Here is a 13643-nt window from a genome sequence, read left to right as displayed (position 1 = left end):
TTCCAATTAACCAGGTGCTCCACGAACCCGTTCCGTACATAATCCGAATCTGCGATTATGACCAGTTCGTGGAGTTGATGCTGGACAGCAGTGAGGATGGCCTGATGCACAGCCATCAATTCTGCCACCTGACTACTTCGGGGACCAATTTTGTATCCAGCGGAGGGTTCTGGGGACTCATTCACCCATGCATTCCCTACGCTGGCCACCAGTTCTTTCTCCCCGTTGTTGTCAACATGGTAAGAGCATTCATCCACATAGACAGTGGGCATTCCCTCACACTTGTCCTCTTCAAAGACTTTGTGTGGGGAATTAAGGTATGCCTCCCTGTTGTCCTTGATTTTTAGACTTTCATCCCCGAGACAGTTTTCTCTGGCACAATCATGCAAGTCAGCCAGACCTTGCGCGAGGGGACTCTTCTTGTTTTGGCCATATCTGACCTCCACAGGAAAGCCTTGCATTGACAGAATCCAGGAAGTAATTCGGGAATTACTCACATTTCCGGCCCGGATTCTGTCACTTTGGAGATATTGCAGAGGCTGGTGTGGAGTCTCCACTATGATGTGTACCCCCTGGATAAACGGGCGGTAATTCTTCAATGCCCACATCATTGCCAGGAGTGTCTTCTCACAATCGTTGAATTTTTCCTCCACAGAGGATAAAGTTTTGCTCCCATAGGAGATTACTTTATTGACCTTGTCATGCTTTTGGTATAATACTGCCGTCAAGCACGTATTAGAGAACCCCGTCTCCAGGAAGAACTCCTTGTTTCTGACAGGGTAAGCTAGGCAAGGCGCTTGTGAGAGGCTTCTCTTGAGTTGTTTTACCGCCTCGGCTTGTTCTGGACCCCATTCCCACTTGACCCCCCCTTCAGGAGATGAATCAGGGGTCTGGTGATCTCTGCGTAGCCCTCAATGAACTTTCTGCTGTAATTAGTCAGTCCAAGGAGGCTCCTTAGTTCCCGCAGAGTTGCGGGGTCTTTCAGTTTGTGAAGTGCTTCCACTTTCTTTTCCTGGGGACAGAGACCCTGAGGAGTAATCTCATGCCCCAAGAAATTAACACGGGTTCTACACCACTGTGCTTTCTGAAAGGAAAATTTTGCTCCGGCGGCCCTCAACTGTGTCAGAACATAACGGATCTCCGCTATGTGTTCCTCCACAGATGAACTTTTGATGAGGACATCATCTACATAAGCCAGGTTACCCCTTGCACCCAGGTCGGGCATTGCCTTGTGTAGGAAAATGTTGAATTCATTGCCGGAGTTGAGGTATCCAAAGGGAGTCCGGGTCCATGTGCACTGCTGGCCCCCAAAGGTAAAAGCCAGTTTGTATTGGTTCTCCCTACTGACAGGCACGGTCCAGTATCCATTGGTCAGGTCTATTGCAGTGAATACCAGTGACCCCTGAATCTGGGCCAGCCCTTGGTCAATGTAGGGAAGATGCCATCGGGAAGTATGGACCCGTTTGTTGAGCTCCCTGAGGTCGGCGCAGAGTCTCCACTGGCCGTTTGGCTTCAATATTCCCAGCACCGGATTATTGAAAGTGCTGTGGACTGGACAGATTATTCCCCGGGACTCAAGGTTCTCAATTATTTCAGTAAGGGACTCCATTGATGCGAGAGGCAAGCGATATTGCTTCACAAACACAGGAGTCATGCCAGGGTCAGTGGGGATTGTTGTTGTGTGGATGTCAGTGCGACCACAGTCATATGAGTCTACCGCAAAGAGATCTTGGAAATCCAAGAAAACTTGTTTCAACTTTTGCTTTTGTTCCAGAGTCACACAGGCATCAGCTAGGTTGACTCTCTCTTCCACCATCTGCCTGAAGCCTGGAAAGACTTCTGGTTTGGCTATCTCAGCGGCCTCCTCCAGCTGGGTGGAGAAGTCCCTGGTTAGAGTGCTGATTTTGACTGGAGGCCTCAGGTGGGAAAGGCAACCTTCATGGACCTGGAAAATCACCTCATCGCTCCTGAAGTCACAAGTCACATCTTCCTTACCATAGGGGCAGGAAGTGTACACCAGGAAGTTCCCCCCATGCCGGGTAAAAATCCTCTCTGGTGTTGTATTGTCATCACTGTCACTGTCAAAACAGTCCTTGGGGATTGGTCCTAACAGTTCATTTCCTAAATCGATGGAAAAATGTCGGTCATCAACCGCCATTCCAATAATGGTGCCTGCGGCTAGAGTAATACTCTTTAAGTCGCTGTTATCTACCTCTATTAGAAGGGTGTCATGTTCTATGTTGACTAATGGAGTTGGGTTTACCCCCAATCCTTGCTGTTGGAGAGAAGCGTTTAGATGTATGTAAGCATCGGGGTTTTTCAAATGTTGTCCTCTTTTATCTTTCACTTCCAGGGAGAATGGTCGGGTCCTTTCTGGGATGGTGACTTCCCCTTTGATCTGAATTTCAACTGCATAAGGTAGCAATTGAGCTGACCTAAATGCTTTTTCTGGATCATCAAAGCCCATGGGATTATCCGCTAATCGGGACCAAGCTTTGAAGTTTATTAGGTCCAAACTAATGGCAAAGCGATTGAGAATGTCACTGCCTAAGTAAAAAGCGGCAGTGACGTCTCGCACGACCCAACAATTGTGGACTATGCTCTTGTTGCCAATGGAGATTTTGAGCATACACCTGCTTGGCAGGAGATGTTTGGAATTGGGTGCTTCCAGGTCCATTTCCCATTTGTCTATCAGTTTGAATGTGGGAATGGCTGGATCTTTTGGGAGTTGGCGGAACATGGCTTCGCTGATGAAGCTCTTACCATTGTTCACGCACACTCGAGCGAGAACAGAGTCCTTCCCATCATTTAACTGAACAGGGATGAACAACTGCTCTCCAATTTGCTGAATATCAGCCAGGCTCTGAGCTGATTTCACATCTTTCTGGACTATAGGAGTGGGAGTTTCTGATTGTGGATTAGTATAGAATTTCAGAGTGTTTCCTTCCAGCGTGGAATACCACTTTGGACTGGGAGGAAGGTTGATTTTCAGAAATAGAGAGGACCCCCCATCACGAGTCTGTTGTCCTACTGCTATTACTGTCACGTCTGGAATTTAGTTATTCTGGAAGTGGAATTCTACTTGGTCAGATTTTTGTTCAACCATGTGGCATGTGCCGTTTAAACTAACATGGTTGACACTCTGTTTTAATTTTATGGGTCGGCTAGTCTGGGTCCAGAGGACCTTGTTTACGCAATCTATTAGGGGTGACAACCTTCTCAGGAGGTTATTCCCTAGTAAACAAGGGGTGCCCTCTGAAGTCACAACTATGACCGGGTGTTTCAACTTGTGTCGCCCAATCTTAATGTCCAAATCTGCCGTCCCCTAGACGGGAATTTCCTTCCCGTCAAAGTTCTGGAGTTGTCCAGGAAGTGAGGTGAGAGGAATTTGGTAATTCCCTCCCCTTCCTGCATTCAGTTCATCAAAGGCCCTTCTGGACAGAAGGGTAGCTTGAGATCCCGTGTCCACCATCGCCAAAATTGTACCCTGCCCCCTCCCCACACTGCAAATTGTAGGCTGCCTTGCGAGCCTCTTGAGGATTTCTGTGAACAGAAAAATGTTTTAATATGGCCGCCCTATAGGTGGACCAACTTGAATGATTTTGGTCCTCCAGCCCCGCAAAGAAACTGGAGTACTCTGGGGAGAATGTCCACTTTACATATTGGATACAGCTTTGGCTGTCCTTCAAATGAAAAGTCTCCATCATTTGCTCATAGAGCTCCAAGTGTTCCCAAACAGAGTACTTGGCGTTCTTATGATAAGGCGTGATGACACTCCTGATTGCCTTAATCTGTTTCAATGGGTCCTTAAGCAAGGCCCTTTTTGCCTTATTGGCCTTTTTGGTTCGGGTAACCCTGGTCCATTCGTCCTCTGACTCAGAGGCACAGCTCCCAGAGGTTCCTGTCTGCTCTTCCAGGTTTTCCCAGATTCTGCAAGCCTGGGAGTGGCTGGCAGAATGTGGGGACCTGGTCTCCTGTGTCCTGCGCCGTTCAGAGGAGTCTTCAGATTCTTCCTTGCTGCCAGGATTTGATGGGTACCCCACCCACTGACCTAACTGGGCAGAGGTTTTCAGGATGCCCTTAATGTGCCTATTCTCCTGGGGTTCCCCACAAAATTGCACTGTGCTTGGGTGCCCATACCCGGATGCCCGCCCATCCATTCCTGGGAGGTACTGGCTTATGAGCCCCATGCTTCTGGCTGGATAGTAATCTGCCATCCCTGTGGCCCGGTGCTCATGTGCCCCAGGGGACATGGGGGTGGCAGAGTCCAGGGACTGAGAGAGATAAAAGTACTAGGGCTCCTGAGGTTATGCTCAGGAGTTTCCCTTTCCCAGCGAACCTGGTCTCTATCCGCCCCTGCTCCCTGTTGCAATGCGAGAGCCTGCGCCTTCAGTTCCTCAGTTAAGGCCTTACTAGACTCTATCAGTCTCTCCTGCATCGCTACCTGTTGTTGGAGCCTATCAGTGTGCTGGCAGAGAGCCTCATTCTCTCTCTGCGTTTCCTGATTGGTCCTGGAGCACTGGGCCAGTCTTTGCTGCAGGAGGGTTACCTCCTGAGCTGTGTCCCTATTGGCCTGCTCCTTTCTTACCAGAGCATCCTCCACCTTCTTGGTGTGCTCTAACAAGTTATGGTGTTCTTTTTGGAGGTCACCCAGTCCCTGGAGGGCCAGGTGATTTTCTTCCATTTTCCTTTTTAAGTGCCAGACTTCCTGGCCTAAGGTATCCCTTTCCTGACTAAGAGCCTGCATCTGTGCCGCCAGGTCGTCCCTTTGCCTTTGGAATGCACCAGCTTTCTGGCGCTCCTGGTCAAACTCTGCCTGGGTATCCAGGTCTTTCAAAATCAGTTTATTGCTCTCTGCCTTCTCCCTATCTAGGTGGCTTTGCAGGGTGACTACCTGCTCAGCACATGCCCTATTGAAGTCTAACTGTTGCGCCAGCTTTTTCTGGCTCTGCAGTAGGGAGTCCAAACCTTCTTGGTACTCCTTCTGCAAGGCCAGAATTCTGGTATCCTGGTCCGCCTTTTCCTGTTGCAGCACATCCATATCCTCCTTTATTTTAGTGATGTACCGTCTGCTGTCATTTTCTGACTCCTGGCTCCTGAGCAGCCTCTGCTTAGAAGAGTCCAGATCAGATTGGGCCTTCTGTAATGCCAGCAGTTGCCTACTCGCCAGATCTTGGCCTTCAGCACATTTGTCCTGCATGGCTCCCATATGTAAATATAAATATGCCGCTACCCTGGCAATCTTGTGGTGCTCATCCTTGGCCTTCGGGGCCATGTATAGTTCACTCAGGGCCACATGTAGGGGACCCTGATCTCCCCATATATCTGACCCTGTTTCAGTGACCTGTTGCGCAATTGCCTGCAACCAGACCGTTTGGTCCTGATGAGTCCACTCACCTCTCACAAATAGCTTATGTAAGAAGTGTTCTCTGGCTATTTTCATATCTACCAAGGTCGTCATTCTGGAATTTGAGATCCTTCCTGACTTACAGAAGTTTATATTTTATTTTTGCAAAACAGACCTTTTCTAGCACACTTGTGAATAGGAACAGAAGAATAAGGTGGTAGAGAATGCTTTATATAAGTTCAGATGGATGCAATGTTGAATGAAAATGCAATACAGAAAATACTCAATATGATTTCAACAAAACAATGTAACCACTTTTCTCTGGCAATCCACTCCCCCCCTTTATGCAATGCAAGGAAATGGAAGAAAAACACACAGTTCTCAGGAATGCAATCAATACAATATGAAATTCAGTTCCCCCCCAGCAAGCTTAGAGGAAAACAGGTTGGAGTTTTGAACACAGGCCCAAAATGCTTTGAATGTGGTTTGCAAGGAAGTGAAAAATATGCTAAAATGCTTTTAATTCCCTTTAGGAGGTTCAGGGTGAGTGGTATCTAGTTAATATTAGTCCAGGCTCACTCTAGCAATGATTCAGGGATGGTTCTTGAGAGGCAAACGAAATTTAGTAGTTCATGCAACAGCAATTGTCTTTTTACAAGTAAAGAAATCGGGCCAAATCGCAAATCGTGGCAAAATTCGTGAATGCGAGAATCGCGATTACGGAGAAAGTATAAGGATTAGGAAGTCGGTTCTAAGCTTGTTGAGAAGTTGAGATTGTAAGCTTTCAGAGGAAAGTTGAACCACGTTCCTAGCACAAACGGTTCCAGAGTTATGAATGATTTTGTGAAGGTTGTTTCTCGGATTTGAAATTTTAAAAGTTCAAAGCGACAGGTTACAGCTTGCAGCTAGAAAATGACAGGTGACAGCTTTCCAAATGACAGGTGACAACTTCTAGGAGGCAGTTCTGGTTTGATTAAAATAGTTTTAATTATATTATTTTAACTAAGAGATTGGTTCTGCACAGTTCTGCTAGGTACTCACAATATATTAGAAATAGGCCTCGCCACGGTTCTGGTCAGGTTTTCTTCACTCGCCACGGACGGTCTCTGCGCACAGCGTTCTGGGTCAGCTCTCTGGTTCTGCGAACAGCGGTCTGGGTCAGCTCTGCTCTGCCTCTGGTTCTGGATGCTGCTCTGCTTTCTCTGGGTACAGCACTGCTTCTGGATCTTTCTGCACAGCTTTCTCTGGACCCAGCACTGATCTGCACGGCTCCTGGATGCGGCTACCGCTGTTAGGTTTGCTGGATGCTGAGGCCCACTGAGAAGAGTTCTCAGTTTGTGGGTTTAGGCCCTTGCTTTGAGTTCTGAATCAAGTTCTTTGGAGTTTTAAAGTCTAAGTGTGGAATGTAGTATCTTCTGGATGTTGTGTGGTCCGGCAGAGCACGTTGCAGCAAATGGAATTGAATGTCTCTATCTGTCCTGACTGTCTGCTTTTATGTGTTTTGAAAGTGGGTGGAGAGGCTAGCTTTCTAGGCCCTACCCCTCTCCACTTGTCATTGGCCACTTCCTCCTCTTCCCCTTGATTGGGGGAATGAAATGAAGTGTCATCATGATGAGGTCTGTTTATGATACAGAGAACCCACCCCTGTCAACTTTACACACAATCTATATTTGACCTAAAGACATATTTGCACAGGTACACAGTGGTTTAAAATTACATGCACCCATCACATATCACATGAGGTATCCGCTGTTCAAACTCTGCTCTTCCTGGGGGCTTGCATTCAAAAATGGCAACATATTTCACTTTTGGTCGGGTTACCAATATTGGATTTGTCCCCGCATTTACACAAATGTTCGCAAAGCATGTGGGCATTAGGTGGTGGAGTGTCAGATTTTTAACATACATACATTTAGAGTAATATCCTCTTTTCCGCTAAAACCCCCCTGAACATACCACCGGGTCCTAACACGTCTTCAAACGTGCACAGAAAAATCACAAGAATAATGATATCACTTATAAAATTTTCACAAGTCCGCTCTATGAATGATCCATCTTTTTAGATTTATGTTCTGGCCCCAAAGGGGTGTGGTTTCCCCCCAGCACAAGGTTGAATTTCTGGTTTTTCCAGTTCTGCCAAGCCAGCTTGCTCTCACAGGCAGTGCTCCTCCCCTTTCCTTCCAGGAGGAAGCCACATTTACGACTCCCACCAATAAAACATTTGCCTGAGTCAGGACAGGGCTTTGTTCAATTTCCTGCAGAGCCCAGGTAATTCAATCAGAGAAGGGTCATATCCGTTTTGGTGGGAACAGCAAAAGGCAGCTAGGCCTGGGAACTGCTGTGGATCCAGTTTCACTCCAATTGGGGGGAAGTTGTCAAGCAGAATCCAGTTCCTTAAGCCAGGCCCCAGCTAATGTCACTTTTAGTTACCCAGTTTTCTGCATTCAAATAAAACTAACAATTTTCACATATGCAGCTAGAATGCTGATTCTAAGTTTAAAACTATGACATTTTAACAGTTACAACCTATGTGACACTCAAAAGTAGGTCACTCAGTTAATTTAAACATTTTCGATTTTTGGTAGTTTTAAATCCAGTTTCAGTTAGGCTGCTGCAGACCTGCAGAGCTCAGCCAGTCTTGTTATGAACATTCAAGTCACTTCAGAATATAACTTTAGATTGTATCCACCTCTCAGTAAGTCTTTCTTTGGCCTGCTTTGGGTTCATTTATTCAGTTTTACACAAAAAAAAGTCTGGTGGTTTTAAAACGCCGGCTTTCTGATAGTGGTGAGTACTGGTAATGCAACCATTTTTGGGATTTAAGAAAATGACTTCCCCACAGTTCTAGGTTGCTTTTGGCAATCAGCATTGCCATTCCCAATGGTTTCAGGCTACTGTGTGGGTAGTCCAATGGTGGTTTTAGGCAGTGCCCTTCTGTGCCCATAACATCGGCAAAAATGGGTGGCAGCCTATTCTTCATGCATTTCCCTGGGCATTTTCTGGGAAGCTCTGGCCATCATGATGTTTTCAATGCCAGTACTGCACAGTTTTTGAGGTAGGGCTCGGATGCATGGGTAAAAACATCCCACAGGAACTACAGGTCTGGAATGATGCCTTAAATTAAGCGCAGGGGGTAGACATTTCTTTTTTTACTGTTGCTTTCACCAGTGGTTCTAGTTTGAGGCCACTGTCCATGACCATTCCCAGATTTTTTATTAGGTTTGAAGTTTCCGGTTGTGTTCCCATTTTCTGAGGCCAGATGAGTGATGTCTGTGTCTGGTTGCAATTTTTTGTGGGGTGATTATCACTTCCATTTTGGTCAAGTTTTATTTTAGGTTATTGAGAGCATTGTCAGGATCATTGTTGGTTGGGATCTTAAAGATGAGTTGGGTGTCTTCTCCATAGTTGTAGCATGCAAACCCATGAGACTCGTTGAGTTTCATGAGCGGGGACATGTAAATATTGAAGAGAAGTGGAGAGATCCTTGATTCTTGTGGTACGTCTCGGGTGACGTTTATCATGTTTTATGTGAACAGTGTTTGGTAGATCCTTTCAGTTCTGTCAGTGAGGAATGGTTTTGGCCATTGTAGTGCAGAGTTTTGAGTGGCAGATTCGTCTGGTCTTTTGATTAAGGCTGCATGTCTAATTGTATTAAAGGCTGCTGATATGTCCAATAGTGTGAGGGCGGATTGGGTATTGTTGTTGGAGTTCATCTTCATGTCATCCCATATGGAGGGGAGTGGGAATTCGGTACCTTTCATGGGTCTAAAACCAACCTCGCATTGTTCCAGAAGCCCGTTGGATTCCACGTGGTTGAGCAATTCTTTTTATTTTTTTATTTTATTTTTTAAATATTTTAAACCAATTTATTAAATATTAACAGAAGAAATCAGTGTAACAAAGAGATACAATAGACAATTATCCATACAATAATAACGAAAAATATATTGAGAAAAAAAATTAATAATAAAATGCATTAAAAAAAATATATATATATATTTATAAAAATTATAATAATAATAATAATAATAATAATAATAATAATAATAATAATAAATAAATAAATAAAAGGGGGCAGAAAAGGTGTGATGCAAAAGTCAAAAAGCAATAGCAATTCATAACATTGACCTGAAAACAACCTTCTAGAAAACTTTGGCATAGCAACAAACCAAGAAGCAAAAGACATGAACATTATAATGAGTAAATTGAAACATGCATGTCTACTTATCTGAATACAGGTAAACTCGACACAGGAAGCTCCGACTGACTAACCCTTATCCAAAAAGGCCTTCCATATTTTATCAAAAATACGTCCTTCCCCATTCACAGAATATATCACATTTTCAATATTGCTTGTGCGATACATCTCCTCCATCCACATGTTCAATGTTGGGTGAACATCTGATTTCCAATTTCTCAGGATCAGTTTTTTCGCCATCATAGCCCCACGTAAAATCTATGTAATCTGATGTCTCCCTAAGTCGTCCAGCATGGTGGATTCCCCCAGTATTAGAGTTTCAAAGTCAAATTCCAAATCTGCATTGACAACCTTGTTCATCATACTTGTCACATCCGACCAGAAATTCCTCACCCTGTGACACTCCCACAGCATGTGTTCCATAGTGCCACGAAAGTGACCACATCCCCAACAGCTGTCTGACTCTGTTGAATTTCGTTCCTTAAGTCTTACTGGTGTCCATAAAACTCTATTCAAGAGCATTACTTGTCTGGATCTCTCTCCAACATTCATGGACATTCTTTTAATATTCCTACATAAGTCACTCCACCTCTCTGCAGTCATCTCTTCTCTCAGATAGCAAGACCATTTGTCCTGGAGCTTCGCATTAGCATTAGTGAAACCACTCCACATTTTATACATTTTAGATGCTGAATGATCACTTCTGCCAATCTGTTGAATAGTTAGAGCCAAATCAGAGATAACCAAAGATCGAATGTTCACTGCTCTCCTTAACTTTCTGTATTCGCCATAAGTACCTGTAGGTAAATCAAACTCTGGTTTCAAAATCTGAAATGTTTTCCAAGCGGTCCCATCGAAAAGATCTTCAACTTTAACCATCCCTGCTGCAAACCACTCTGGCCAGAACAAGGTCTTATTGTTCAGTTTGATATCCGGGTTCAACCAGATTGATGACATACCCGTCTTACCAGGCATAAACCCGGCAGACTGTTCATATGATCTCCATGTGGTTCTAAGGAAACTTGTTAGAACAGAAACGATTTCCCAATCTGTCGTGACAGTGGAAAGGAGAGCCTGAGAGTGCAAGGGGCCAGCACCCTTTGCCTCAGCCACGGCCCATTCATCTTCCAAATCTTCCAAAAAGGGCAGGACATGCCTCAATGAAAATGCTTGATGATATATTTTGAAATTTGGGACATTCAATCCCCCTCTGTCCTCTTGCAGCTGCAACTTCCATATTTTTAATCTCGGTGTTTTCTTACTCCATAAAAAGTTCTGCAGAATATTTGAAATCATTTTCCAATTCCGTTTACAGACAGGAAGGGGGATCATATTCAGAATGTAATTTAACTTTGGAGCTAAAATCATCTTAATAGCATTAATTTTCCCGCCAATGGATAGGCCAAGCTCACTCCAACGGTCCAATTCCAATCTTAATTTTTGCAGAAATATATCCAAATTCAGGCCCATCATGGTCCTCAGGTGCCCGGAGATCCAAATTCCCAAGTACTTCATTTGGATCGGACACCATCTGAAACCTATGTCCACAAGTTCTCTACAATTAGTCAAGTGTGAACCTGGTAGAGCCTCCAATTTGGTCCAGTTGACTTTATAATTTGACAACAGGCCGAAATCTTCAATCAAGACCATCACTTCTGGAAGAGAAGAAGCCAGTTCCTGGACGACCAACAGTAAATCACCGGCATACAGCCACAGTTTCTGGCATACTCCATTGTAATTGACTCCCACTATCTTGTCATTAGATCTAATCGCCTCTGCCAAAGGTTCAATGGATATTATAAACAGCAGAGGAGATAAAGGACAGCCTTGCCTAGTCCCCCATTGCAGTTCAAAACTATCCGATATAATCCCATTTGTGTTGACCTCCGCAGTCGGATTTGTATACAACAACTGAATCCAGCTTACAAACTCAGGACCAAAATTCATCCTCTCCATGGTATTCATCATAAAACTCCATCTCACATGGTCGAATCCCTTCGCGGCGTTCATAGACAAGGCAACAGCCTCCAACTCGTTCTTTTGACATACTTCCAGGGTAAGCAGCAGCTTTCTCATGTTGACAGAGGAGTGCCTTCCTTTAATGAAACCAGCATGGCTAGGATGAATTATTCTCGGAAGCATTGTCTCCAACCTGCTTGCCAGGATCTTTGACAGGATTTAAGAATCGCAATTCAACAGGCTGATCGGCCTATAACTACTAGCATCCAGCTCAGGACGACCTTGTTTATGCAAAAGTGATATCGTGGCATGTCTCAAAGTTGCTGGTAGCAAACCCTTCAGTTTACTATCTTTAAACATCTCCCTCATCAGGTCCAATACCTCCTCCGGCATCCCTCGATAGAATTCGATCGGGAATCCGTCCGGGCCAGGACTCTTCCCCAAACTGAGCCTCCAAACTGCCTTTTTCACTTCATCAAGGGAGCTCTCTGATTCCAGAATATGGTTCTCCGTATCCGACAAGTGTCTTAACTCCACAGACTCAAATAATTGCTTCATCCGGTCCGAGTCTATTAGAGATTGTTCACTATACAAGTCTTTATAGAAGTTCCTGAATATGGAATTAATTTCAACTGGGTCTCTGGTCACACCTTGCCTGCCGTTAATAGCTTTAATTGTTCTATTCGCCACCCTCTGTTTCAGTCTATGGGCCAGAAGCGTGCCACACTTTTCACCTCCCTCATAATACCTGCATTTGGTTCTAAAAATCATGCACTCTGCTTTTTCACTCAAAATCTTGTTCAAATCATATTTCATTTTCAGTAACTTGGTTGAACTCACTGCATCAAATCTACACATTAGCCCCTTCTCCAGAACCTTAATTGAATTTTTCAACTTCTCAGTTTCCTCAACATTCTTCCTCTTACGAATTCCAGACAATTTCATTGCCACACCACGCATCACACATTTGAACGCCTCCCACGCCGTGTTGATTCCCACCTCACCATTCATGTTAGTTCTAATATACTCCTCAGCTTCTTTCACCAACATTTCCCTCAAACCTTCCTCTTTCATAATCATAGTGGTGAATCTCCAAACCCTGGATCTAACAGAGGCATAATTAAGAGACATATCTAACACGATAGGCGCGTGGTCAGAAATCACGATAGAGTCAATCACACAATTCTCCACGTTCTGAGTCACCACACCACTCGTCAACATGAAGTCTAAACGAGAATATATATCATGTGCACTGGAGTGAAATGTGTATTCCCTCCCACACGGGTTCTTCAAGCTCCAAACATCAGACAATCCAAAATCATCCATAAACAAGAGTAGGGAATCCCTGTCTCTTTTCCTACCATCCCTGCCCATTTTGCAACTCCTATCTAGAGCTAGGTCAACCACCAGGTTAAAGTCACCACAAATCAACAAATCTCTCGTATTTCCCATAGACAACAGTTCACGACCTAAGCCATGAAAGAAAACTAATATAATTTTGGGTTTTCAAAAGAAACACATAGAAGAGAGAGTATGCCACTACCACCATGCAAAAGTGCACATCAAATCGCCTGAGTGTCACATATAAACGTCCCATATGTCATGTAACATCATCACCAGAGTGAGCTACGGTACGTAATGTCAAAAGAGATAGATACATGGCCAAAACACAATACAAGTTTCTTAAAGCGCTCAACCATGTATGGAGCAAGTACACAAATAACACCTGCTCATGGAGATCCATAATATTCTGGACAGGAACAGTAAATGCATACTATACTATACTATCAACAGTGGATGAAACAATGAATCTGTCGCGACAATGAATCATCATAATTTCACAAGTGCCTCAATGTGCCATCATACAGGGACCAAGGACAGTGTGGAACAGACTGGCACCATTCCTGCATGGTGCAATCAGAAGGAGCAAGTGCACAGATGTTCGGAAGGGTGTGGTATTCGGAGGGTAGTATCAAGTTCAGGGGTGGTTCAAGTGCAACCAGTCATTGGATGCTCGGGTAAGTGCAGAGAGATGCAACTCTCTCGGGTCATTCCCCAAGTGCAGTGATGGTAGCACTAGTCCAGGCACTAGGCAACTGCCCCACACATTGCTGGGGTTGACGGGGGCATGTGAGACCT

Source organism: Ambystoma mexicanum, chromosome 11 (genome assembly GCF_040938575.1).
Source record: "Ambystoma mexicanum isolate Mex_15411 chromosome 11, UKY_AmexF1_1, whole genome shotgun sequence".
Taxonomy (NCBI): Eukaryota; Metazoa; Chordata; class Amphibia; order Caudata; family Ambystomatidae; genus Ambystoma; species Ambystoma mexicanum.
The sequence above is the reverse complement of the archived record's forward strand: the minus strand, read 5'-3'. Positions refer to the sequence as shown.